The sequence below is a fragment of the Taeniopygia guttata genome, chromosome 1 (genome assembly GCF_048771995.1).
Source record: "Taeniopygia guttata chromosome 1, bTaeGut7.mat, whole genome shotgun sequence".
In the NCBI taxonomy this organism is placed as follows: Eukaryota; Metazoa; Chordata; class Aves; order Passeriformes; family Estrildidae; genus Taeniopygia; species Taeniopygia guttata.
Window position 1 is genome coordinate 95,559,798 of NC_133024.1, and position 27,081 is coordinate 95,586,878.

The window sequence follows — 27,081 nt, forward strand, 5'->3', positions numbered from 1 at the left end:
CAATTGAGCGCTGATAGGTTGCCTTAGGACATAGGTGCTTACATTTTGAATTGATTCTCAATTGTCAACTTGATGTGTGTAGGTAGTAAAGTGAACTTTTCATGAAAAACATTCTCATAAGAACAGTTGCTATTTGTGGTTCTTCTGGTACATGTAGGTGTATGTTTGGGGAGAAGGGAAATCACATATTAGTATTTTCACATCTTCTAAATTGAAACTTATTTTAAGCAATGTAGTCTTTTGCTCATACCCAGTTGTTTGTCTGCTGGACAGATATACTTAATTTTCCAGTAAAAAAAAAATCTTTCTTATTTAATAAAAAAACTTTTAATTTTGTCGTTATAATTTCAGTCACATTAATTAAAATGCTGGTGATAAAAAGAATATTTATATAAAGGAACTGATTATGCCTAATGGTACCAGATCAGAATTAGGCATAAATTTTTACATTATCACGTCATGCTTCCTTGCATCAACATATATACCTTTATTCTAGCTCTTTTTGCAGTAGTTTGCATACTATTTTGGCTGTTGTATGTTTGTCAGTACTGTATAAGTTGACACTGATCCAGAAAGGAGCAGTGTTTATAACTGAGAACTGATGTTTTTGCCAGTAACAAATGTATTTTTCTTCCTTGAACTTACTTCAGTGTAAAAGTTAACTTGAAAAAAGCCATTTCCCCCTTAATATCTAGACTTTCCGTTCTTAAACATTAAAACCAAAGTGCTATTAGCTGTATTTTGATAGAACTGTTCGGGGTTGCATTGAATGGGGCTCTGAATAGCTTTGTGTAATGGGAGGTATGTCCCTGGCCGTGGCAGACAGGTTGGAACAGGATGATCTGTAAGATCCCTTCCAACCTAAACCATTCTATGATTCTGTGAATACACTGAAGTTGAATTTTAAATAGTTAAACTTAAAAAAAAAAAAAAACCAGAAAGGGAAATCTCTTACAAATGTATTTATGTACTTAATATTTCTATGAAATATGTGTCTTTATTGTAGACCAGACATTTCCTTCTTACAGGATGAGGCTGTAGATGTTCAATATTTATGTCTGTGCTTAACTGCATACACAATGGTTTCACAGGAATAAACAGCAGCAGTTGTGTGCAGAAAGCCTTGTGTGTGTGTGTGTTTGTGTATATGTTTAGGACCTGACCGTCATTGCTAGTTTATAATTCCTGAGAATTTCCTTTCTGAATTGTAAATGTTTTAAAATCCATCTTACTTCTACTTTGTCGATTTTAAAAACAGTGCCAGGTAACTAGGAGCTTTCCATAGACAGTGAGCACCAACTGTTGGGCCTTCTGGTTTATCTTTGTGGTTCATGTTTAATCTTTGGGTACCCCCAGCCCCCTCTCAGTGAGGGCTGGGCAGAGGAATGTTTGATTACTACCCACCATGCTCTTAGGGAAGAGCAAGTCTGTGAGGCTTCTGTGTAAATAACACAGCATTTAGTAATGAGAAAGTTAGCAACTCTCTTAATTGCTCATGAGACATACTGTGTAGAATTGTGCTTTGAAATTTTCTTTCAAGTTATCTCTGCATCTGCAGTCTGAATTTTATATCCACCAGCAATGCAGACTTATTCTGTAACTAAATGGAAGAAGTGTACATTTCAGACATTGTCTAGTCATGGTTAGTTCCTTGTGTTACAATCAGAGAAGTTAATGCTCTCTTCTGAGATGAAGGAGACCTGTCACCAAAGGAATTGAATAAATGGTAGTGGTATTCAAAGGGCAGAATGAAAAGACAGGTGTTGGGACTGCAGATGTAGCTTTAGTCAGATGAAGGAAATGGTTGTAAATATGCAGTCTGGTTTATAATGTAAGAAGAAGGGGACTCATGGAGTTCCCAGACAGTATATATGTAGAGTTTGGATAGTTTATAAATGTTTGAGGTGCTTTTTCCCTGCTTGTGTGAAACAGGATTTTCAGAAGCTTTCTTTCTAGGGCAGGCACTGAGCTTCATTTACTCAGCCATTTTGAAAACAACATGAATGCCTTTTGTATTGTTAAAGGACGTGGTTTGCAATATTTTCCAGGATTGCTATGAGGTCAGCCTGTGGGGCTGTGTCAGTCATGTGTCCCCAGTGCTGGGGACCAGCCTCCCGCCCTGGCAGGGTCTGCTCTCGCCTGCTTGCCGGCCCTGCTCCGTGCCAGGCCGGCCCTGCTCCGTGCCATTGTTCCGTGCCAGGCCGGCCCTGCTCTGTGCCATGCCTGTGCTGCTCTGTGCCATTGCTCCGTGCCACGCCGGCGCTGCTCTGTGCCATTGCTCCGTGCCATGCCTGCACTGCTCTGTGCCATTGCTCCGTGCCAGGCCGGCCCTGTTCTGTGCCATGCCTGCGCTGCTCTGTGCCATTGCTCCATGCCAGGCCGGCCCTGCTCCGTGCCATGCCTGCACTGCTCTGTGCCATTGCTCCGTGCCAGGCCAGCCCTGCTCCGTGCCACACCGGCGCTGCTCTGTGCCATTGCTCCGTGCCAGGCCGGCCCTGCTCCGTGCCATGCATGCACTGTTCTGTGCCATGCCTGGCTCCTCTGGCTTGCTGCTGACCCGGGTGAGGCTTCTTCTGGGACAGTGTAACACGTTTGATGGCGCCTCTGTGCCTCTCCCCCGAGAATATGAGGAAGAAGACTTTACCAGGGTGTTTATTGTGGCAGAAGGCATCAGCCAGCAGGCGTTCTGGGAAGCAGGGAGGAGGTGAGCAGCAGCAGTGAGAGGCAGCAAGGCTGAACTTGCCTGGCGCTGCCATATGGCTGCTGAAATATTACTGCCAGATCGCTTCTTGCTGGTGGGCAAGAGGGCTGTGGTTGGAGGAGACATGAGCTGGGCAAGAGGGATGGATGGCAGCCTTCCCTGGCTGCTAGGGGCTGTAGGATGTGCTCTCCTCCTCTTTTGCCCACTGGCAAGGGCCATCCATCATTTGCGGCTGTTGTTTGATGCAATTACTTTTTATTGACCAAGACAACCTTAATAGATAGGTTTCATTTATGTATCTTGGTTTTATTGCAGTTTAGCCCTCTAAATACCCATGAGGCTCTTAAAATAACAAGGATACTATTAATTAGAAGCTAAGGATTGTAAGCTTAAAACAATATATACTTTCTTTGTTTGTAACTACCTGTAGGTATTTAAAAATAGACTTTCACTAAAAATGTTTTGGTAAGTGATAGCTGATTAGTATAAGAAATCTATGTAATTTACTTTTTTTTTTTCTTCTCTTTTTATCTCTTGCTTATTTGAGACACTGTTGTCATGTTCAGTGTCCTTGTAGTCCTCCAAGGTCTCTGTTTTTCCCATCTAGTCTGTTGAGTGTTTTACCCCATGGTGAAGGTATTTTTTAAATAGTAACTTGAAATAATTTTCAAATCCATAAAAGCAAACTTAAGAATTACAACTGATTTAACCTGTGAAACTACCCCACTTGTTTGAAATTGAGAAGTTTTCGTGGAGACAGTGTCTCTTAAAGTGGAGGGAAAGGGAAAGAAAACAAGTGGCAATAGCTAAATGGAAGGCCTTAGAGCTAAAGGCCTAATGTGTAATGAGTATTTTTATGCCATTTTGCAGTCAGCAACAAAATGAAGCAAATACATTGGACTAGAAGCTGAAGTCTTCAACTGTGAAATGGAATTTTATCTGGTATATTGTACTTTTAAAATTATATTGTTTGTTTTTCTGCTAATGAGTGCATGCCAGATTATTGTTTACGAGTTACCATTCTAGTCCAAATCAGAATTGAATTTGGCAGAACATAAAGGAAATTTCAAGGCAGCTAAATATCATCATCAGGAGCTTCATTTACTGTATGTGTTTGTAACTTCAAAAGTACGATACATCGAGGAATAGGCATATTAGTCACCAGCACAGTTCAGTTCAAATAACTCTTTATTTTTATGAATTCCTATTTATGAATTAATTAAAATATCATTATTACTACCTTTAAAATCAAAAAGCCAGTTATCTATTAAGAATAGAGCTGCTTAGACTGGAATACCAGAATACCAGACTGGAATAGAGTACTTCTGTGTAACTGGGAAGTGCCTGTAAAGCACTGCGCTTTTCCCTTGTGAAGTGGCTTGCCTGGCTCTGGTGCTGTGCAGTGTTATGTTACTGAGGCATTTTGCTCTGCTGGCACAAGTAGAGCCATTTCACTGGATCTTAGCTCACACTGCCTGAATGTAAGAATATTAAAGGGTTGAGAGGGAAAAAAAACCTGAAATAATCAGTTTGGGGACATTAACAGCTACAGCTAGAGTGACTTCTGTCTGATTTCAGCACTTGCCAACCAAACCCAGAGTTTATATGATAAAACTAAAAGGTAGGTCAGCCCACAAACTTCCTTAGGTAGCATGAGCTACATGGGAGTTCAGGCATCTTGAGTAGGTGTATGTCACCTGTCTAAGCGTTATTGAGGTTTTCCTAAGAAACAAAATCCATACTTTGGATTCATAAAATCATAGAACATCTGAAGTATAAGGGGGCCCAGAAGGAGTCTAACTCCTTGCTCCTCACAGGAGTGCCTAAAACTAAATTGTAGTATTAAGAGCTGTCATCCAAGGTGTCTCCTCCAGCAGGCCTGGTGCTGTGACCATTTCCTGGGGAGCCTGTTCCAGTGCCCGGCTACCTCCAGGTGAAGAGCCTTTTCCTAATGTGCAAATTGGCATTGTCTGTCACTCCATTCCTCCCAGAATAGAGCACTTGGCTCTGCTAAGCATCAGCCACATTTCACAGTGTTAATGTGCTCAAAGATAAGGAATTCCTCCAGGTGTTGTAAGGATTAGTGGCTGAGAGGGTAAAGGAGACCAAAGTCATGCCACTCCCTCACAATGGGAAGAGCTCCTGGCTAGTTTGTGGTTCATTCCATGGGGCAGCACTGACTGGCCAGGTAGCTCATGGATCCTCTGGATAATAGCAGGAGTTTGTGAGGCCCTTCAGCAGGCCTGGTGTATGAAAGTGTCAAAACCCAGATTCTTTTAGTTCTGCTGCTTATAGAACAGTATATTTATTCATTACATGAGCTGCAGTCTGGTATGAACTTAATTCAAAGCCTGTTGCAAATGCCTATTTGTGGAAGGGGCATGAACTTTTTTTAAAATACATTTTTGAGTGTAATTGTGAAATGCAGATAAAGTTATAAATCCATCAGCAAACTGACTATTTTAAGGCCATCTAGTCATGTTTCCAGAGATTAGATTTTTACAAATGTGATATTTTTAGCTGGATGAAAATGAGCATATACCACATGCCGGAGGTACGAAGCAGCTTTGTAAGCTGTAAGTTTAAAACCTTCTGTTTTCAATATGATGTTTTTAAATATAATGGTGTAAGTATTTGTCAAATGGTATATCATTATAGCATAACACAATTCTAAATGTCTGCAGAATCACTGTATAAATTTATTATTTATCATAAAGCTAGAGAAGTTACGCTGATAATTAAGACTTCTTATGTAATTAATTTCTGCGACACTTGTGCAAGGACTTTTTGCTACTATGCTATGTAGAAAAGCATGTATATATTTCTTTTATGATATTGGGCTGTGATGTGCAATACATAGAGGCTAATTTATTTTTAGACCACATTTTCACCCTAACCTACAATAGGAATGTGGATTTTCATTACATTTTAATTGGTTGTTTTTTATAATGGTCCAGCTGACATTTCAAAATATAGCTTATATGTAACAAAATTCCTATCTCTGTTAGTATATAAATTGCTTGAAATTACTTTTGGTACAGTTCTTATCCAGACTGATCCTAGGAGTGCATCAAACAGCATCACTAGCCACTCAAAAGAGGTCATTTGCCCTCTGTATTCTGCATTGGTTCAGCTTTACCTTGAGCACTGTGTGCTCTTCTGGGCCCAAAACTGAACAAGGATATGAAGGTCCGTGAATGTGTTTAGAGGAGTCACCAAATGTGGTGAAAAGGGCTGGAAAGCATGTCCTGAGAGGAACAGCTGAGGACTTTGGGCTTGTCTCCTTGGAGAGAAGGAGCCTGGGAAGCAACCTGGGAAGGAACCTTAGGAAGCTTCCTAAGGAGGGAAAGCAGAGAGGGAGTGCTGATCTCTCATCCCTGGAAGGCAGTGAAAGGACGTGTGGGAACATCTCAGAGCTGCACCAGGCTACGTTTAGACTTGGCATTAGGACACATTAGCAAGAGGGTGGTCAGACACTGGAACAGGCTTCCTAGAGTGGTGGTCAATGCCTCAGGGCTAACAGGGCTTGGGCAGTACCCTACAATATGCTTTAACTGTAGGCTAGTCCTGAACTGGTCAGGTTGGGACTAGTCAGAGTTGTAGGTCCCTTCCAACTGAAATCTGTTCTATCTATCCTTTAGCTGTGAAGCTCCTCCTGTTTTTGTTAATAGACCTGTAGAGCTTAGTATCAGATCAGGCTGAACATACATACTGTAAACATGCAAAACAGAAGGAAAAAAAGTACCCAGGCATTCCTTTACATTTGGACCTCATGAAAGCCTGCTCTGAATGTGGGTTCAGTTATTTTGGAGCATCCATTCTGGAGAGTTGAGTAAAAGCATTTGTTATGATCTGTCCTCAATACTGTTTTCCAGGTATAAGAATCTTATTCTCCAGTAATGTCAGTGAAAAACCAGTGCAATAGCCCAGTACCATGCGTGTTGGTGGAGCTATTCTCTAAAAGTGCTGCCATCTTTCTTTCTTTATTTTTTTTTATAATTCTGTTGTAACTAGTCCAAACTTTAGTCCATTTATCTATCCCCTTGCTGTAACCCAGCAAGTATCAAGTGGTTTGAACTGTGCTGTGTTAGATTATAAAACTCTTCTCTAATGATGAGGTAATTATTCTCAGCAGTGGTTACAGAAAATGTAGTAGATATGACTTTATGGAAAACAGTGAGATAGGACTTGTGAAATAGAAGTAAAGTGGACAACTTAGCTGCTATGTATGTTCCATTTTGGTACAACAAGCAGAGCATTCTGAAAGCTTAGAAAATTTGAAAATTCAGAAAATTATCAAAAGATTTGCCAATCCTTTATTCTGGAGGAAACAGATTATACTGGTAATTGGAAGACAGCTCAAGAGAAATACAAGTTGTTCAGGGTTAAACTCACCATGTCTGATGATGATTTTTCCTGGATTGACACATCTAGGGTGTGATCAGTGCTTGCTTTTGTTTTCTCATTATGCTGAGATTTAATTACCTGTATTTAGAACAAAATCCCCTGAAACTGGAAACCATTTACATTACTTTGCACTGTTTTTTAAAATGCTACACCCACAATAAGTCATTTCCCTCTTGCTAGTTATAGCTGTAAAGAAGTGGTGCTTTAAGGGAGGGACCTCACTATATGGTTGGATGGGATGAGGTACATGGATGGAATGGTTAAAACTTGAAAGCCTTCACCTGCTTTTGCTCTGTACGTTCTATTGAGAAATTATTAACAGGTGCTGTAGGCATGAGTGCTGCCTGCCCTGAACTCAATACACAAAGAAAGATCAAACATACTTTTTTTTTTTTCTTTTTTAAATAAAAGGAAACCACTGGAGTTGGAATTTGTTGTGAATGAGGACTAACCTGACAATGCTTACTGAATTTTCAGTGACAGTGAAATGTAAATAGTAATAACCACATCAGCTGTTCTTTTTCAATCTGTTTTCCCTGTCCTACCACAGAGAGGACACTAGCAGAATGAGTAGGGTTCAAGAAACTATTTTAATCAAACATTAAAACACTGTTGAGAGAGGTGTAGCTGGGGGGTGCTACACTCAGAAAGATACAGACACCCTTCTAAAATAAGTAAGATTATTTTCCGCTCCTTCTTTGTTTTGTATCAGTGCCTGTCCCATCCTCCACATCATGTTTGTTAGCCTGTAGATTTTGAAAAGATAACATTTGCTTTCTCTCCATATCAAGATCTCAATCCCATTTGCGTTGACATTTTAGCTCTATGAGGGAGAATGCATTATGTAAAGTTTCCATTAGCCTGCAAAATATTAAATTAAGTGTTGAAAACATGAGTTGTTTGTGGTGAGTGAAGCAGAGCAAGCCATGGAGATGATTTGTACTCGTCAAAATTAGATAAAGCTGTAGGTTTGGTTTTTTAGGTTAGACAGAAAATGTAGCCAACCTCTTACTTTCCTTCTCATCTTTTTACCTTTGTTTAGAAAATTTAATAGACGGAACAAAGGCCAAGTTCTTAATAACACAAGTGAAAGCATAACTATAATTTGTAGTTGGAAATGCTGTGAGTAGTATTTGTGGCCATACATTCCTTTGGCAAGATGTTACATTCTCCTTGAACATACAATTATGTATCATTGCTTAATAAGGAGAGAACTTCTTTGTCAAACATTTCTCTGTACTGTTAAGCTTTCAAACTACATGTTGTAATAGAATGTTTTGGAATGTATCAGAAGATTCAACTGCTGCATTTTTTTTTCCTGGTGGGAGATAACCCTGCTACAGCAGTAACTGTAGTCTAAAATGGGTAAAAGTTTAATATGCAGTGGTGTATTTGTGTATAAGCAGTACAGGAATATAAATGAAATCAGTCTCAACATGCACTCACGATAACATTCTTCCAGTTTGTTTGCAAAATGAAAGAATATCTGCCTCTGGTAGAAAATTCTGTGTTTAGAGCAGTGTCTCTTTGAAGTGTTAAATCCTCCTGGGTTTCATTTTTTTTGGCACAAGGGTAGTGGATGTTTAAGAAGCCAACAACATTAGCTTGCACAGGAGCATTCCTGTCTTATTTTTGTTTCTAGGTCTGTTTCCTGTGTTGGGGGAAGGGCAGTGAGAGCACAGCTGCTCCCAAAGTTCAAGATGAAGCTGCTTCTTCTGAGTGTTTTAAGCCTTGATCACGGTTTCTTACTGGAAGTCTTTAAATGAGCTTTAGTCTGATCTTCAATTGTGCTTTTATAGGCGAAATCTCCCTCCTTCCCCCCCTTTCCCCCATCTTCCCCGACACTCCATCCCAGTCCCCAGCAACAAAACCCACTCACTAATTAAACAATACTCCTGGTTATCTGCAACATAAATATCAAAGAGGATCCTCAAAAGCAGAGCATTTCGATGTTTCTGAGTTCAGCATCTGCTTGACAGAGCAATTGATCAATATTTGTTCTGAGAATTTTTTTTCCTTCATTTTTAAAATGTTGATGCAAGCTAGCACAAAAGATTGGCTACTTTGAATAACAAAGTTGCTCCATTTGAACCTTTATTTTTCAGATAAGCTGAAACATCACAGAGAAAGAAGATTAATTTTCTGCCTGTTTCTTATGGTACCTCTAGTAATTCACAAGAAAAAGTAACAGCCTGTTCTCTTACATTGCCTTATACATATTTTAAACCAAGTCTTCTCTCTGAATTTTTCTGACATATATTTCTTGGGCAGAAACATTTCTGACTTTTCTACAAACATATTAAAGCACCTCTTTCTTCCATTTGTCCAGCTAACATTTTTATTTTGTTATGTTGCAGTCATATGTATATAGAAGGAATAAAACAAGCCTGCAGTGGGAAGAATGTAATTGTTGCAGTTATTCTCTTATCATATCATGCAATGGTAGGACTTTCTTTTGAGGTACCTTTGCTTATATGGACTGCTTAGGTGAGAAAAAAAATCACATATTGTTGCTTGTATTTGAATGTCCTGCTTGAGAGCAGATTGTTGGTTGTATAGGAAGGATGTGTTTTGTTTAAAATGCAGAATAATGTGGAAAAAAAATTTGTTGCCTCCCAGTGGCACATAGTTTGGGACAGCAGGTACTTAGATGGAAGTCCAGTTTTCAGTATGGCGATTTCAAAGTCTGAAGATAGTTTAATCCAAACAGAGCTGACAAAGAAGTTAATGTTGGACTCTCACTGTTGATTTACAAAAATGTTGGCGGATCAGGAGGACAAGAGAAACTTGGCTGAGCACCAGCACAGGAGACTAGATAACTGAGGTAGTTATGATCCAGGTAAAATGATGGAGTAACTGACCCAGGGCTTGGTAAGTAAAGGACAGAGGAGAATCGCGGGATACTGCTAATGCTTGTTACCATGAGTTTGTTAAAAATAGGCCCTGTAACACTAACCACTCTTGCTATATTTTTGAGCTGTTTATATATGTTGGGCTGTTGACAAGGAAGAAGTGTAAAAATACATGTTTTCCATAAGTTTACTCCCTTGGTGCTCTTTGGCATTTTCGTGAAGAGTCAAGAATGATGCACAGTGAGGACACGCAGTAGGTGAATTAGACCTAAGGGAAAATTTTGATGATCCTTGAGTATCTGTGTGTACCAGTGGGCTGCCAGTCCTCCACACTTGAACATTTTTATTGGCTCATGTTAAAGTAATCAGTTAAGAAGTTTATAGAATACTCAAAGATCAAGAAAATAATTTATTAGAGCAAATGGATGAATGATTGTGCTTGTCAAACTAGGCAAAACAAGGTCTTTGCTTTAACACAGCAATTGTACTGAAGGGTCATGGACATAGCGCTGCTTTCAGTAGCCTCCAGCCTGTGTAAAACATCTACGGCTGAGGGGTGGCAGGAGCTCTGGGTGTGTAAGCTAGAAAGTGTGGGAATGGAAAGGGAGATGGAACTCTGGCTCTGCGAGGTCTAAGGCTGGATTGTTTTCTCTAGTTCTAGTGACTACAGATAAAAGAGAAAATAGGTGAAGGTTCAAAGAAGAGTTGCAAGATTAAAGGGTGGAAAGAATGCTTGAGTAAAAAGGTTCCTTGTTTAAGGTATTGAGCTTAATAAAAAGCTGAATTGTATTCTGTTTGAGCCTTCTTAACGTGTTAATCTCTGAACTTCTGTGTTTATTTCTGAATGGGAGAATCATGGAGACCCTCTATTCTGATTCCTGTTCTGTCATGTCTTGACAGTTTTAAAATCTTCACAAATTTTATCTATAAAAAGGGTTTAAGAGTATTCAGTGAAGTAGTTAAATATAATTACCTGATTTTATAGATGGAAAAACTGGAATAATGTCATGTGTTTTAGTTCTGCCTCTGGATTTTTTATGGAGTACATTTACAGAAATCTCAAGGTAGGGCTGTTTATGATTGTATTGTCCTTTGCAATGGTTCTATGAATTTTCCAAATTCAAGATAATGACATTTTGTTTACAGAATTTACATTTGTTACCTGAGCTCTGATTTTGAGGAACTGTGTTAGTACCTGCAATCCTAAAACTGAAATTCAGTGGAAACTGAGATGGAAAGTTAATGGATTTGGTTATTATTTTATAACTCCAAAAAGGGAACAGCAGCATAATGAAAAATATAAGTAATTTTTTTTAATAATCCAGTGAAACACAAGCATATTCATTTATGGGCTACTCAGGAAAAATCAAATAGGTGAGACTGGTATGAACTGTAGCATGAACTTTCTGGAGAAAGACTGAAGTCAAGAAATGTGTGATAGAGTGAAACATACTAGAAATAGACTCAAGGAAGAGCAAGTAATCTCGCTCTTCACTTTTAAAAATGCATCAACTTACTTATGGAATCAGTAAAATACCCTATGTATGTATTTAGAAATACATATGTGTGTATATATTTATATATATAAATGTTATTTCTATGGAAATTAAAATATTTTTCTGTATTAAGAAGTGCCATATGCTGATGCTGGAGAATAAAGTTTTAGTGCCATTTCTTACCATTAAAATATATATTAAAGAAGTAATACAACTTCTAAATTATTATTGTATATTTTGCATAAATGTTCATTATGCGCTGTCTTTTCCTATATTAGTAGCAGGAGGCAAATAGTGAACTAAATAATAAATACACTACACAATATAGTGTTTTCGAGCAAAGTGGTTATAGTTACACAAAACAGGAAAAACAGAAAAGCAATACAAAAATGTGGAGGAGATTAAAAAAACCTGAAACCAAAGGAAAAGGGCATGGAAATAGGATCTGAAAGTTCACATGTAAGTAATTTTCATATTAATATATAAATAAATATACATATGCATCAAAACAGAGTTTCACTAATCCTTCTCAATTTGAATTTTCTCAAGGATAGCTGCGTGCTTGCTATCCTATATCAAATGAATTACTTTTCAGGTATAAACTTGTCAGCAGTTGTTCCAAGGTTCTAGTCTGCTTCCACCCTCATGATATGTTGGGGTGTGGTGCTTCAAAACTTGGCTGCTCCATAGCTGGGAAGAGTGATTCAATTTTAATTAGGTCAGTCTTTCAATGTCAAAACCCTCAAGCCTTCCGTTGTCCCAACAGATGCATGACAAAAATTTCAACCCACAAATCACGGTGTTGTGTGTGTATACATGAACTCTTGGAGCTTCAGTGCTGCGAGAGCTGTGAAACCAGAATTGTTTAAGCTACCAGCAAATAAATAACACCAGGTCCTGCCTTCAGCCTGTTCTGAACTCTTAATAACCAAAGAGAAATGTTCCAAGTGGATTATGAATGGTGGTAGTCTGGCAAATTATAAGAATATTGAGCTAGTGTGTTTATAAAAATGTTCGGCAGATGTTTGGAGTCAATGCTGAAGGGCTCAGCCCTGCAGCTGGACACAGAAATTGTGGCTGATTAAACCTGACCTGACTCAGCTACCAGGTCAGAATTGTGTCATTGCTCAGAGCCTCTTTAGCTTGTCCCAGGTGAAACAAGACTCTGCTTTTCTTCTCTAGGTGTTACTTTAGAGAGCAAACTCAAACTATGAACTGCGCATTACTGTTGTTGTCTGATGTGATCAGTGGGGAAGATTTTCCTCACGTGTGCTCATGTATAGATGGTGGATGATCGTCTGTGTGTTTTTAGGCCTTGGCTGAATTTTTCTCTAAATATTGTGTATATTGTGCATTTGTCACAACAGTCAGTGTTCATTAGTGTTACAGTTAGTAGAGGTGGAACATGTAAATACATCTGTAGCTGGTGTAACATGTAAATGCATCTGTAGCTGTGGTTGTACAAGTCTGTTCTAAAATGCTATATTCAGTTGTGTAATACTTCTGACTTAATAGGACTTATTTTTTTCTGTTCAGAAGTATTTTTTTTACACCTAAACAATATAAGCAAAAAACCCGCAGATTTTTAAATTTAATGTTACCAGAAAGGTTCCTTAGATTTTGTATCATTATTTGAAGGAAAGGGGAGGGAAAGAAAAAAATCTAGAAAGAAATAAGCTTTTTCCTCCATATTTTTTTGTGTGTGTTCTCAGACCACAGCAGAATTTTGTGTGTAAATAATACATTTGGTGGTGTATTTTATTTTGAAAAAAAATTTCTCTTATGCAGGTGTATTTCAATGTTGGCAGCTGTGTTTCTCTCCCACCTCAGTACTAACCTGTCTCTTTCAGTCTCCATCCTCCTGGGAAATGTGTGCCTGGGGGAAAGGAGAGCAACATTCTCAACTCTCCTTGGATTTATAGCAGTATGTGAAGAAAATGGCAAGATCCAAGGATACTGTATCATACGTAATTATTGTTGTCCTTCCTCTTGGCATACTTTCCCTTCCATTTTTCTTGGTGTTTTCTGGGTCACAATTCTGCCTCTGTTATCTGGCTATCCTCACAGATGTAATGAATCCCATCTTTAACCATGCTGTTGAAGACTCTATCCTAAATTTCAATGTACTTGGATTAAATTATTTTGACAAGAGTGTATAGTCACAGAACAAGGGGGAACAGGTTCAAATTGGAAGAGAGTAGGTTTAGATTAGACATCAGGTAAAAATTCTTTGCTGTGAGGGTGATGAGACATGGGAACAAGTAGCCCGGGGAAGTCGTGGTGGATTTCCCATCCCTGGAGGTGTTCAAGGCCAGGCTGGATGGGGCTCTGAGCAGCCTGGTCTTTTGGAAGGTGTCTGTGCCTGTGACAGGATGTTGGAACAAAATTAACTTCGAGGTCCCTCTGCAACCCAAACCATCCTGTGGGCCAGATGAGGCCAAAGATTTTAATGCCCCATCCCCATTTTAAAATGCAGGTTTTTCAAGCAGGCACCTGCAATGTGGAATGCTAACCTTTTGTGCTGTTTTTCTTTTCTTTTATTAATATGAATTGAAATGTAAAGATGATATTTTAAAAGTCAATACTAAAAAGGAGGCAACCAAAATGCTTAATTTTTAGTCAAGTTAGCAGTCTGAGTTGTCATGCTGATTACTTTGGCCGTTTCTGCAATGTTAAACATGTATGGTACTAATTTAAAGGATATAGTTAAAAATATAATATGTTCTATAACATAAATTTCAACTTGATTTCCATTGTACATATTTGTAATTATTTCTGTATTTGTTCCATCACATTTCTGCAGGATATGTTCCAAAATGTGTTTAGCCTATGTATTTATGGAAAATGTTCTTCCATCAAATTTTCTGATGTACTTACAGTTCTTTTAAAAGCAAAATGATTTTTCATTTTATGGACATTTGAATAACTACTTTGCATTGACACCAGGAATAATAGTAATAAAAGAAATATTCCTGGCAGCAAGATACCACACACTATCCATCTAAAACCTGTCTGTTTCCATTATGGACTGAGATGCCATGGAACCTCTTGGTATGTTTATGAGTGGTATAGATAAGTGTTCACAAAAAATATAAAGCTGCCCTGCGATTTCCATGTGTTCCGCACGTTAAAGTGCATTACAGAGAAAAATAGAAAGTTTTGTGTTATATGATTTGCTTTCACAGACCTGTGGATCTTATTGTTGTGGGCAGCTCTTTAAAAAGTGTGACTTCTGATTTTATTTGTCTCATCTTATGCACTCTGCTCTCTGTGCCCTGTGGATTGTACAGTGAACTGTATGAATTTTGGAAGTGGTTTTGGGCCATTCATCCTTGCTGGTTTTATGGGTGTTGTTCAGTTATCAGGAATCACTTGGGAAATTATTCCTGCTTTTTTACAAATTTGTCAGATCCTTCTGGCAGGTGCTGCTGTTAAAGAGCAGAGAGCTAATGTAAAAGAACTTGCTAAAAAATAATGTAGTGTGGCAATGGTAAGGCATTTTAAGCTTCTGATTGCTCATGTGTCTCCTAAGTCCAGAATAAAGTATCTCTCTTACTCCAGAATATACCAGTGCTTTACAACTGAATATAAAGTCATACCCTGTAATTTACTGGCTGATTCCTCAAAAAGTCATTTGACTTAATAGCATAAAAATCTATTTGATCATACCAATATGTAAGAATTTCATAGTTATGACATGCAAAGCTCATTTTTGAATTTGGATGTATTAGTACATGTTGCATAACACAGGCCACCAGAGTCTTGCTATTACAGAAACCTAAAGCTCCCTGTACTCAAGATGCATTCATCATGAAGTGGGGAATAACATGCCTTACATTCATCCTTGCATAGCAGTGATAATAAGGGCTGAGCTGAAGTGCTTTCAGCATGGCGGCATCCTCTGAGTGCTGAAGAAAACTCACTGGCAGAACAGGTTTAAGTGCTCATGAAAGAACTTGATCTTTCCAGTCTTTGGATTTACCTGTAAAAAGACTACTTACTGTATATAGTCATGTGTACATGTGTGGGAGATCCTTTTGCCAATTTTTTGCCATCCTTTCACAAATGGAATTTTGAATTAAGTTGTACTACCACACGAAAAAAAAAGAAATATGCTTATATCAAGTTGTTTTCCATCCATGAATACAGAAATGAGTTGAGTAGAATGTTTAACTCACTAAAACATGCATGGACATCTGTATTACCCTCTTGGTGAACTATCACGTGTTGCTTCTTTGCAGAATCTGGCAGTATTGCAGTAATTCCAGATTCTTCAGGCTTCCTAATTTTTGCCATTCCTAGAGGTGGAGGAAGAACAGTGAAGATTCCTCTCTGATTTAGCTATTATGTCACATTTATTCACTGACTAAAAGGAGAGCAGCTGATCTAAGTTACTTCACAAAATGGTGCTCTTAGTCTTTCTTTTCATAGAAAAAATAAGTGTCTTCATTTCTGCTCCATTTTCCTCTCCCCAGCTGATCCTTGCTTCCTCAGGCCTGATTGCAGGTGTAGGACAGTAAATAAAGCCTTGTGTTATACCTCTCCTCCATCTTTCACATCTAGAAAGGAGAAGTTGACCTTACTTTGTGTGTCCTTGATTGAAAAAAGAGGGCTTGGGTAGACTTCGCTGTAGCACGAGGAGCAGAAAGAGTCTGAGGGGCAGGAGGTGCATGTGGGTGCAGTTAGCTGACAGTTTGAGCTGCAAGCGCTGTAAGCTGGCAAAACAGATACCTAGTGTGAAATTTGGAGAGTTACCGGGAGCTCTGCTGCACTTCTGGGTAGCCTGAGTACAGCTGCAGCAGGAAGCAAGGTTGCTGCACTCTGTAAAATGGCAGCCCTGCAGCTGCTCCGTGTGTTACAGATGTGTAGGAAGAGGTCAGAAGACGTCAAAGCGGGCTAGAAGAAAACTTGAGTGCATTCCTACAAAAAAAGGCTAATTTTAAAGTCAGTTATTTCTGGTCTTTGAATAGAGTTAGCACTTCAAGGAAAAAATTGTGCACATGTTTAATGGTAAGTAAATGGCTCAGTATTTTAACAAACATGAATTTTTTTTTAATCTACTGTTGGTTTGTTCATTGCTGATGAGAATTGTGTTTATCTTTGGTTAAGGTAGAAAAGATACTAGATTTACTTGGGTGGCATTTTGGTGTTGTGATCTGTTTTTTCTCCCTTTGGCATGATCACTCAGTTGTATCTTTGATTAAGATGGGAACACATCACAGTTACAGTGGGGTTTTGAGTTCTGAGCAAACCAAGATAAAAACAGGTGAAGCTTTAGGAAAGCCTGGGAAAAAATTGCTAATACTATTTGTGTCTTGGTCTTTGAAAGTTTTTTTTTTTTTTTTAAAGAAAAGCCTATCAGCAGCAGGATATTCAGAACATTTATTGGAAATTTTATGCACATTTTCCAAAATAAATACTCTGTAGCAGTGCTACCTAGGTATTTTAGGCATTGGCATTGGTGTTGACTATTTTGGTCAAATACATTTAAATTCAAATAAGCTGTTGAAATTTAGAAAATTTGTCAGTTTAATTGAAGTCCCTCATTGATGAAAAATAAGAATGTTTGATAAAACAGATCTCATCTGTAGCCCAGCCTGATCTTACAGAATTTTGAGGGCTCTTCTAACTTCTCCCAGTTAGTTTTACGTAGCAAAAGATACAGTTCCATGAGAGACCATGTATGCAAAAGTCCGTGGAAAAAGGAACTATTCAGGGCCTAAATAATAACAATGCAGAAAAAATGCAGCAGTGCTAATACCCTGATAATGTTCACAAACTACTTTAAAATATTTCTGTGAGAATATGATTTACAACTGCCAGGGCTATTCTGTTATCTTAACAGTTATGCAAATACTAGTGTGAAAAATAGAACCAAAAATAAAAGCAAAATTAAACCCACAGTTTTTTCCCCCCCATGTGGAAGGGGCAGGACTGCTGTGCTCAGTGGCCCGGTGCTGCAGAGGTGTGCAGAGCTGCCAGGGACCTGCCGCGCCTGTCTCTGCTGCACGTGCAGCTGGGTTCTGCTAGGGAGTCAATATTGAGCCTCCTAGTTCCACTAAAATTGGAGGCAGTAAACCTTCCTCCTATCTCTAGAAAAGATACAAATCACATCTTAATAAAAGAAATAGGAGGATGATTCACAGAAACTATTTTCTTCCTCTTTTGGAGGCCATTTACAGTTGCTAAGCTCTAGCTTTATGCCAGGTATATCAGCTGCTTGACTCCATTTTCCCTATTTTTGTGTGGATAACTTAGCAACAAGATATCCCAGTGAAAATAGGACCAAAAAATGCCATTGAAAATAGCCGTGAAGACATTTTACAGTTGTTACAATGATCTTGATTATTGCTAAGACCACAAAGAGTTTGGTTTTTCTAACACTTCCCTTGAATAGGGAGGGCTCTATGAGGTCAGGCAGTTTTGGTAATGCCGTTTGTTTCAGAGTTCTGCTCATTCTGTAAAGTTTTTCTCATGCTGTTGATAGAACAGGCTTGCAGGTGTGGTGGAATATATGGACAGTATAATTTTATTCCCTTGCTACTGTAGAACATAATGCTTCTCATTTCCATAGTCAGAAACTTTTTATCCAGAAAAAAATGCTCTGTCAACTCCCCAGAAGATAAAACAGAAATAAGTCCAGTTGGAATTTTCTGGTTTGAAGAGAGCCAAAGAAGGTTTCTCATACAAGGCACTAGTAATTAACATCTTAGAAAAATTTAGAAACAAGACTTTTCTTGACCAGTTTGGGTTGCTGGCTGGAAACAGTTCCCACTGTATTTCCCCATGTTTTAACTTGGATATGTCATTTTAGGTTGGACAGGTTTCCCCTGCTGCTCCTCAGCTTTTAACTCCATTCTACATTCCTGGGAGCTGCAGCATGGTGCTGTAGCTGTCTGCCCACAGCTCTCTGGGTGCCCTCACCAGCAACTCCTGGCTCCCTTGGTAGATTGTTTTCCTCTACAAAAAGCCACAGGTGGAAAGGCCCAGCCAGCCTTCCCCCAAAATCCCAAGGCAAAAGGCTGGGCTGTGTGTCTAATACCACTCACTAATAATGCTTCAGAGCTGTTATTTATTTTTCTAGGATCTTTCAAGTAAAGTCTAATGTGAATGTTTGCTGTACTGTGTTAGTCTGAATTTTGTTCAGTATGGAAGTTCTGTATTTTTGCCAAATTTGCTGTGAATACTGAAATTTGTTTTCCCCTTCTGCTGTTTTGGTGTGTTAGGGAGAGTGGGAAGACAAAAGTTCATACTTTTCTATAATGGCCTTGAGTCTCTGTTTCTTGTTTGAAGTATAGTTTGGAGAGAATGCAACGTACTTTATTTTTGCTGCAAGCTGTTTGTACTGATTGGTCAGAGATGTTTAGATGTTTTCTATACACACACAAACATGTGTGTACTCATGTACATGCAGACATATGTACGTGCATGCACACATATAAACATATAAAAGCACCCTAGACCAAACTCTTTAAGAAAACAGTTTTTCTTCTGTATTATCTTCCTGCTTTGCTCTCTAAAATGTAGTAGCTTCAAAGATTTTAACTTATATTCTGCATTCTCATAAAATACAGTGCTTGGCTAAATGTTAAAGTGTCAGCTTGCCCTATTTCCTCTTCACAGAAGCATTCTTCACACCTGCAGCTTTCTTCTGTTTTTCATACCAGAAATCCTTGCATCAGTCTTAAACCTTTGCCAAGTCACTGCTGACACATATTTCTGTAGCTCTTTATTTACAGTGTGGTTCTCTTTCTTCTTATGAAATGTCAGCATCTGTACAGGTTAATTTATTTGGAGAAGGTCATGACATCACTTAAAGAAAAGCTAGGCTTTCAGCTGAGAAAAAGGTTTAACATAATCCTTACCTGTTATGATTATGCTGAAAGTAAGCTTGTTGTAATGAAAACAGTATGTCAAACTGAATTAAAGATTATCTCTGGTATAGGGAGGAATCTGGCCACATAAAAAATTTGGCACACGATGTTTCTTTCTGTCTTCTGAGGCAGAAATAAATATTGTAATAAAGACTGTTACTTCAAATAATAAGTTAAGGTAGTTGAGTAGGAGTGCATTAACTCCTCATGTGACACATTTACACTCCAGTAGATCTGATAATGCTGTTGTCATTTTTGGCCTTTTAAATATATGATAAATAATACTTACACGTAGTGCTGCTTTGTATAACCTGATCATACTGAAATCAATTTTGTGCAAAGAAACTCATAAATGGGTCTTTCACTTGAAGAATAGTTTAAGAAACTGTCCAATATGGAGGTGCTTGTTTTGGTCTGGCAAAGCTCATGGACCACATAGTGCTGTCCTAATTAGTCCCTCTGGTGTGCTGGAATGCTGAACTTGTAATACCTCATTGCTTGTAACAAAACCATGCTGTTTAGGAGGAGGTAGAAAATGCTGGATGTATAGTCTTTGTAATTACACCAGGCATATCAACATAAACATTCAGGTTTTTACACTTTTTTGCATGCCTTGATGATTTTCCCCGTTTGTCAAATAGTTGTAAATGTGTCTTTCTTAAAATCTCTTCATCTCCTTTGATCATCGGGCTGCATTGACAAGAACAGGTTGAGATGTTTAATCTCTTAGACATTATAGGTTGACAAAAACAAGGTAGTAAATACGGTAGCCACTACAGTTTATTCCTTGTGATGGATAAGCATATTGCAAGAAAAACCTCCTTGATTTTTTAAAATTCGTTGGTAACTAACTTGGTTTTTCAGTTTTTGCACTCTTGCTCTCTGAGTCATGGAGGAATAGTTATTTACACTTCATATGTGAGAGGCAGTGAGAACTGAGGTGAGCTACTGCCTGTGTAGGCTTAGTGGGAAAAGAGGTGCCTGGAGGATGTTCGTTGCCATGGTCTTCAGACAATGCAAAAACATCTTTTTTGGCAAGCCCTAGCAGCAGTAGCTGTTCAAGATTCTCTGACCTTGTTGCTCTCCCAGGATGGAAAAAAAAAAGTGCAACAGGCTCACAAATACTTTCATTAACAAGTGATTTCTGTATTACTTCTAATTTGCATAGTAGTTCCGACACATAAAATATTACCCTTGTTTGATATGGCAGGGGTGCCTTATTTTGAGGTGCAGGGAAATTGTATCATCATCCCTCGCCAGAAATGAAATTTGTGTTCAGAGAAAGTTACACATTTGATTATTGCATGTTACGTAAGGTCTCCTTTGAAATTGCTATGTGTGATATTTCCCAGGAGCACTGCAATAGTGTTGCTTTTCAGAATGCACCATCAGACGATGCAAATACTATCAGTTCTCATGATCCCAGTTTATGGGAATATGGTATTTTCTGAAATAAGTTATTGTAAAAATGATGATCAAGTGATGACAAAAATCAGTAAAGCTAGGGGATTTTCAAAGCAGGGACAAGTCTGAAACATCTCTGCTTTGTTCTTCCTGTTGTGCACTGGTACTAGCTTCTGCTCAAACCTTGGGTTTAGTGTCAGTTCTAATTCTTCTGAATTTTTCTGACAGATTTATCTCTGTCAACCACAGGATTTGTATGCCATCTCATACTGTAGTTTCTGATGCCTGTACTTAACTGATTTGTTTCCTATCTACCTCGTTCATCTTTTCATTTTTGGCAAACTGGATTTATCTTGTTTTTATGATTAAATGGAAGGAGTTGCTAAGGAATGAGATCTGGATCCTTTATTGCATTTTAGCATTGTTCCTTGGAAACCTGATTATATCTTGCAAATTAGAGTAACATTTCAAAGGTAATAAATCTTGCATAGCTTGTTAAATATCTCATTTTTTACTTATAGATTCTTACTGAAGCAGAATAATATTATTTCAAACTTTGCCAAGTGTGAAGGGTTCTGCTGTTGTTCTGTGTGTTCACTAGTAACTAAACATTTGCCATGCTAGAACAGAATTACTTTGTCTCAAAGACTTTACATTCAGAGTATGATTTTATAACTGTCAGTTAAATAATGGCTTTTTGCTAATAATATTTAAATATTTACCGCTTCTCAAACCATTATGATAAAGCAAGGGAACTGCTTTTCTAGACAAATTCAAATCTATGTGTGTTAAACCTCTGTTTATCTTCAATTTTCAACTACATGGCTGATACCTGGCTTTTGTTATTTGATGGGCTATAAAATTTAGTTTTGTGTCTGATGTATTGAGAATGTTCAGCGTATACATATATTTTCTTACTGCTGATAGTTGAATTAGAGTCTTGCCAGTCATATTTGCTTTTAAGAGTTTATGGTGTAGATCCATTTGCATTTATAAGATGATTTTAATTGGTGTTTCTAACTGGAAGTGGTCATGGTATGTGTGCGCATGCCTGTGTGTGTTTTCTCCTTTTCTATAGTATCTGAATACCTTACAGCTTTACTCATGTGAGCAGCTTCCATTCATGAAGAATTCTTTGCCAGTCTCTATCCTGAGATGTTTCTTGACATTTTTTAGTGTTTTTCTCTGATGAAAATCTTGTTGCTGATGACAATGAGGCATTGAAATGGAGACAGTGCAGAGAGCTAATTGACTTAGCATCAGATGCCCTTCGGCACAATGCACTTTCTGTCATCTTTAGATGAAAACCTTAAAAACAAGTGTGTTGAGTTTTCTCTTATAAAAAATTTCCCCCTCCTCCCCACTCCATTGCAGATTTTGGCTTCGTATCATCAGTAATGATGCAACTGGTCACTTTTGGAAGGTAAATATATTATATGATTGCCTCTAACAAGACTTTTAGTGACTGAAAAGAACTGTCTTCAGCAAATCAAAATTTCAGTGATGCTTACATGAAATATGTGCTTTTGATGGAAGCTAAAAGCAGTGATCAGGATTAGTCACACCTGTGGGGCAAGGAACAGGAAACCAAAGTGATGGATTAAAGGGTGCTATTAGGAAGTTAGACCAAAAAAAAAAGAAATATATTTGGGGAGAAAACAGGAGTGAAACTATGAGTAAGTAGAGCACTGAAGCATTTCTTATAAAGGAAGTTCCTGCAATGATGCAGTGGGCCCAGGACTACTTCCAAGCTGTGAGGTAGAAGCTGGGTTCATACACCTCCTGACCTGTATTAGGTGGGAACTTCACAGGCACCAGCTCTTTCACCTTAATTTCCACAAAGGGGACACCCTGGTGAAAGTGCTGGAGCTTTTGTGAGTGCAGTTGGACCCCAGCATTATGACATATGGACAGTCACATTGTGCTGCTTGCTTACAGAAATGGGGACGAGTACTTAATGTGACCTCTCCTTCTGGAGCTGTAGGGAGGTTGTGGTTTTTGGCACATCTGGGCACAGCACTTGCTACTGTGCTGCTGTAGTCTCTCCTTGGGTTATTGGTCCAAAGGGGAGCTACTTGTGATGTTGGAACCAGACCAGGCTGTCACCCCAGAATAAAACATTCCCATGCTGGGAAAATTGGCAAAGTACAAAGATGCAAGTAAACAAAGAATTATTTTTGGTCCACTGAGAGATCTAATATAGGTTGCCCTCTATACACAAGCAAACTTCCATCAGTTGCCAAGCCCAGATCTGACAGCAGCACTTTTACAACTAAATCAGAACTTCCCAGTGTCATGTAGTGAAATTGAAAATTAAAACCGGGAGACGTGCTACTTCTTCACTTGTTGGCTGTCTAAAAAGAAATGTAGTTTTATTACCTTTATTTTGTAATGTCAACTTCATTCATTTGAATTATTTTTCAAATTTTTCAAATTAGTTGTAGTTCATGATAAGCATCATTCTTTCAAGTATTTTAAGATAATGTGATTGATGTAAGGCATTGTCCGGCCACTGAGGTGTACCTTGCTGGAGCAGCAAATACGCCGTGTGGATAGTCAGGACTCCAGGCAGCAAGCACCTCTTGTGCAGTGTAATAGTAATTATAAGTCATGTTGGCCTGAAGTTTGCTTTAATTTATAGACACAGGATGTGTTTCTTAGACAGGGCCATATAATGAAAGATTGGTGCCATGGGGGCTCTCTGCTCTGGCTTCTGTGTATTTCCACCTCCACTCCTGGAGAATGCCAGAGTAGGAGAAGGCTGCCTTGTCAGTTTGTTAAAGATGAGTGTTCCTGGGCTTTAGCCAGGGTCATCTTGCAGGTAGAATAGTTTCTAGCTGCCTATTTGCCTGAAAAATATGTCCATTGTATGTTATTTGAACTCAGGATGAGGTCATGTTCCATTTCAGCCCGGGAGGGCTGGCCATTTTGGTATCCCCCCTTCACTTCAGGGGATCATGGGTATATTTGTAGGCTCTCACTGTTCTCAAATTGTATGCTGTTGCTCCATTGGTAGTTGCTAATTAGAGAAGATAGCTTGATAAACCTCATGTGTGTGTTTCAGTTTCCAAGATTCCCTGAACCCTTGGCATATACTTCATTACCAAAATAATTGAGAGCCTGCATGGAGAGTGATGGGATAATATACTGGGTTTGTCAAGGCTTTGTACTAGGAAAAAAAAAAAAAAAAAGAAAAGGATTAAATGGTGGAAAGAGGAAAACTCATTTCCTCCCCTTCTCCACTATGGCTTCTTTCGGTTTATTTTTATGCCAAGGGCAAGAAAATTCTTCATTTACAGACAATATTTACCTGCTTCCTTTAACCTCTGTTGCATAAGATGGCTAAATACAGGAATACACATGCAATATTTATGTTGCTGTGAGACAAAGATATGCTCTTAACTTGGCCTGATCTGAAAACAAAAGCTCTTTTGGTCAGAACCACTATTGCTTTTATGAAATCTATAATGATTATGCTGCTGTCTGTAGTGTTAATGATGTTTACAAGTACCTCTCATTTCCCTTTCCATTTGGGATTAAACTGGTTCTGTATAAACACATACCATGTCTTGATCAACAATGTCACAGTAATATGTAAAGCAGTGCTCATTTAATGTATAATGTTAACAGTACCACTTCTTTTTCTGTGACGTTGCCTTTCTTGGTAAACTTTTGGTTCTTAATTCATGACCATTGTGACTGAATCTGCATTTTCTCTCCAGATACTTTCCTGGGCTGTACTGCTGTTCTGAAGAGCTGCTAGGTAATGAATGGCAATTCATTCAGTGTTTTGCAGGGCTCAACCACCTGCTGTCAGTGTAGGTCAGAGGATAAACTGTGCCTCATTGCAAAGGAGTTCATCTTAACTGGTGGCCACAGTGAGACCTGAAGTCAGTTGAGTTATGCAGCAGCTCTGAAGAGGGATTTAACAGCGATTTTATGCAATACTGACAAAAATGTGTGGAAAGCTGAGCATAAGAAATCATGAGAAAATCTCCATTTCTATTTGCCCAGTAAGAGCTTAACCACAATGCAAGCACCTCCTTTGAGGTGAAGATCACCTTATTATTTCAAAACTGGTTATACTTTTCTACCTTCTGTTTGACTTTTGCAGGCATAGTTAGAGTCTTGACTTATGTGTTTCGCAGAAGTCAACCCACCCCTTCTTTCCTTCAAACTGCAGAGATTCAATGTGACTGTTAAGTTGCAAATATTTTGATAAAGGCTGTTTTGACAACATGCAAAAAGACTTGCTGCAAAGAATAAAATGGCTGAAGATAGAAAAAAATATTTGGTTTCCTTAAGCTTAACAGGATAGACTACTTAGACCCTTGATTTTAATTTCTGTCTTACCCTTTTTCTAAGCACTTTGCTTTCTTCCTTTTCTTTGAAAGGAGGGAATTTAAAAGGTGAGCATGCAAAACTGGAATAAAAAGGATTAAAAATAGTACTCTAAAATATTAAAAAGTTTTGGAAGAAGTAGTTTAAATGGAAAAACCATCATGTCATTGGTGATTGCTTTTACTTCAATAAGTTTCCCTTGAAAAATCCCAATGTTCTGGGTATGTTGAAATGCGTGGATATCCTGCAGTAATTCGGAGTGGAGTCTTTCTGCTCTCTCATATGTGCCTTTCCCAATCTCATTGAGAGTGTGACCCAAAAAACATTGACTCATGTTCTTACTCTCTTTTGGTACTGCAGTGGTTAACCTTGACTTAGTATTGGATTGGGTGGAACTGACACAGAGCAGTGTCTGACTGCTGGTCACTGGTACAGGTAAAAATTTGAAGGCTCCCTTTTCACCACTCCCTGAAGGTATCTTGAGTTATTTACCAACAATTCCAGTGAACTTAATACTTTTAAGAAATGTTTTACTGTTACTGCAGGGAGTCATAGCTCTTTCAGATAGCATGTGTTGATTTACTATTGTGTTGATATTTAGGATAATTGGGATGTAAACTTTATTTAGCATGCTTGATCATCAGGAAAGCGTAGAGGTCTTTAAGGAAATATTAGTATATTGCATCCTTTTCCTGTCACTCCAAGTAGATAGTATAATCTTTTTCTGGCCTTTTCTTTCCTTTTTTTTTTTTTTTTTTTAAATAGATAATTGACTCATATGTCAGGTAGGTGCAAACCAAAAATATAATTTTGCAAACACCAAAGCAGGCAAGAAATTTTCTCATATAAGGATTTTTACTGACATGGAGATTGCTGAGGTGAACGGTGGTTCACTGCATGTAGTAAGAAATCCTTGAGTGGAATAATTAGCTCTTAGAAGTGTGAGGGTGTCTGACAATTGTCAGCTTTAAAATATTTTTTATCGTTATATAAAGAATTACTTCAGTGAAAGCACTCCCATGTGTCTTATCAGAAAAAACAAGAATTCTCCAAAGTGTTTATTTTAAAATCCTTTCTCAGAGGTCTTACTATGCAGGATACACCTCTTCTTGTATCTAGGCCAATTTTCAGAGGCTTTGGTGAAGCAGTATAGTCTGATATGCTCCATAGGATTCTATTAAATAAAATATACATAGATTAAAATTCCTGTGGTATTACATTAAAAAAAAATTCTTCATCAGTAGGCCCTGCAGGAATAGTATAAAATTGTATCACAATAAAATTTTTTCTTCTACTTTTTGCTTTTAATGACAATAGCCTAGTTTAACACTCAACACCATTTGGCTCAGTAATAGTATCAGGTATTTAGGTCCAGCCAATTAATATAGGAGTTACTCAGTTTTTAAGTAATGAAAATATGTTTACAGATCTTTCAACAGAGATATAACTTTGTATCTCAACAACCAATTTCATGTGCTAAATACGGGGTACTCTGTTCTGTGGAGAATCACCTGTACTTTGAATGTATTTCCTTGTACTCAGCTGTTTTGTGTTCTTAAGAGACTGGGTTTGCTTAGTGTAGAGGTTCAGCATGGTTTGGTTTCAAACTCTGGATGTGGACAACCTTGCCGAGTGTTACCTGTGACAACTTGGAACCAGTGGTGCCTCGCTGTAAACAGCAGTGTCCCACAAGGTTCAGTGTTGTTTAACTTGTTCACCTGTGACTTGGATGAAGGGGAGATGTCTCCTCAGCAGGTTCACAGAGCGCACAAAGCTGGGAGGAGTGGCCGATAGCCCAGAGTGCTGGGCAGCCCTCAGTAGGGCCTCGAGGGGCTGGAGAGATGGGCAGGGAAGAGCCGTGTGAAATTCAGCAAAGGCAGGGTCCTGCACCTGGGGAAGAACAACCCTCTGTGCCAGGAGAGGCTGGGGCTGACCTGTGGGAAAGCAGCACTGGGGAGAAGGACCTGGGGGTGCTGGTGGACAACCATCTGTCCATGAGCCATCAG

General features: G+C 38.5%; 1 protein-coding gene across 3 annotated transcripts in view; it reads left to right on the forward strand.

The window, feature by feature from the left end:
• TBL1X (transducin beta like 1 X-linked) overlaps nucleotides 1–27,081 on the forward strand; it is a 191,756-nt gene that overhangs the window by 16,384 nt on the left and 148,291 nt on the right. The window contains 1 exon segment of one of the 3 annotated variants that reach the window (NM_001159817.2): nucleotides 7,896–7,952. The exons of the other annotated variants lie outside the window; for them this stretch is intronic. The gene's annotated coding sequence lies outside the window, so the exon portion shown is untranslated. 3 annotated transcript variants of the gene reach the window in all.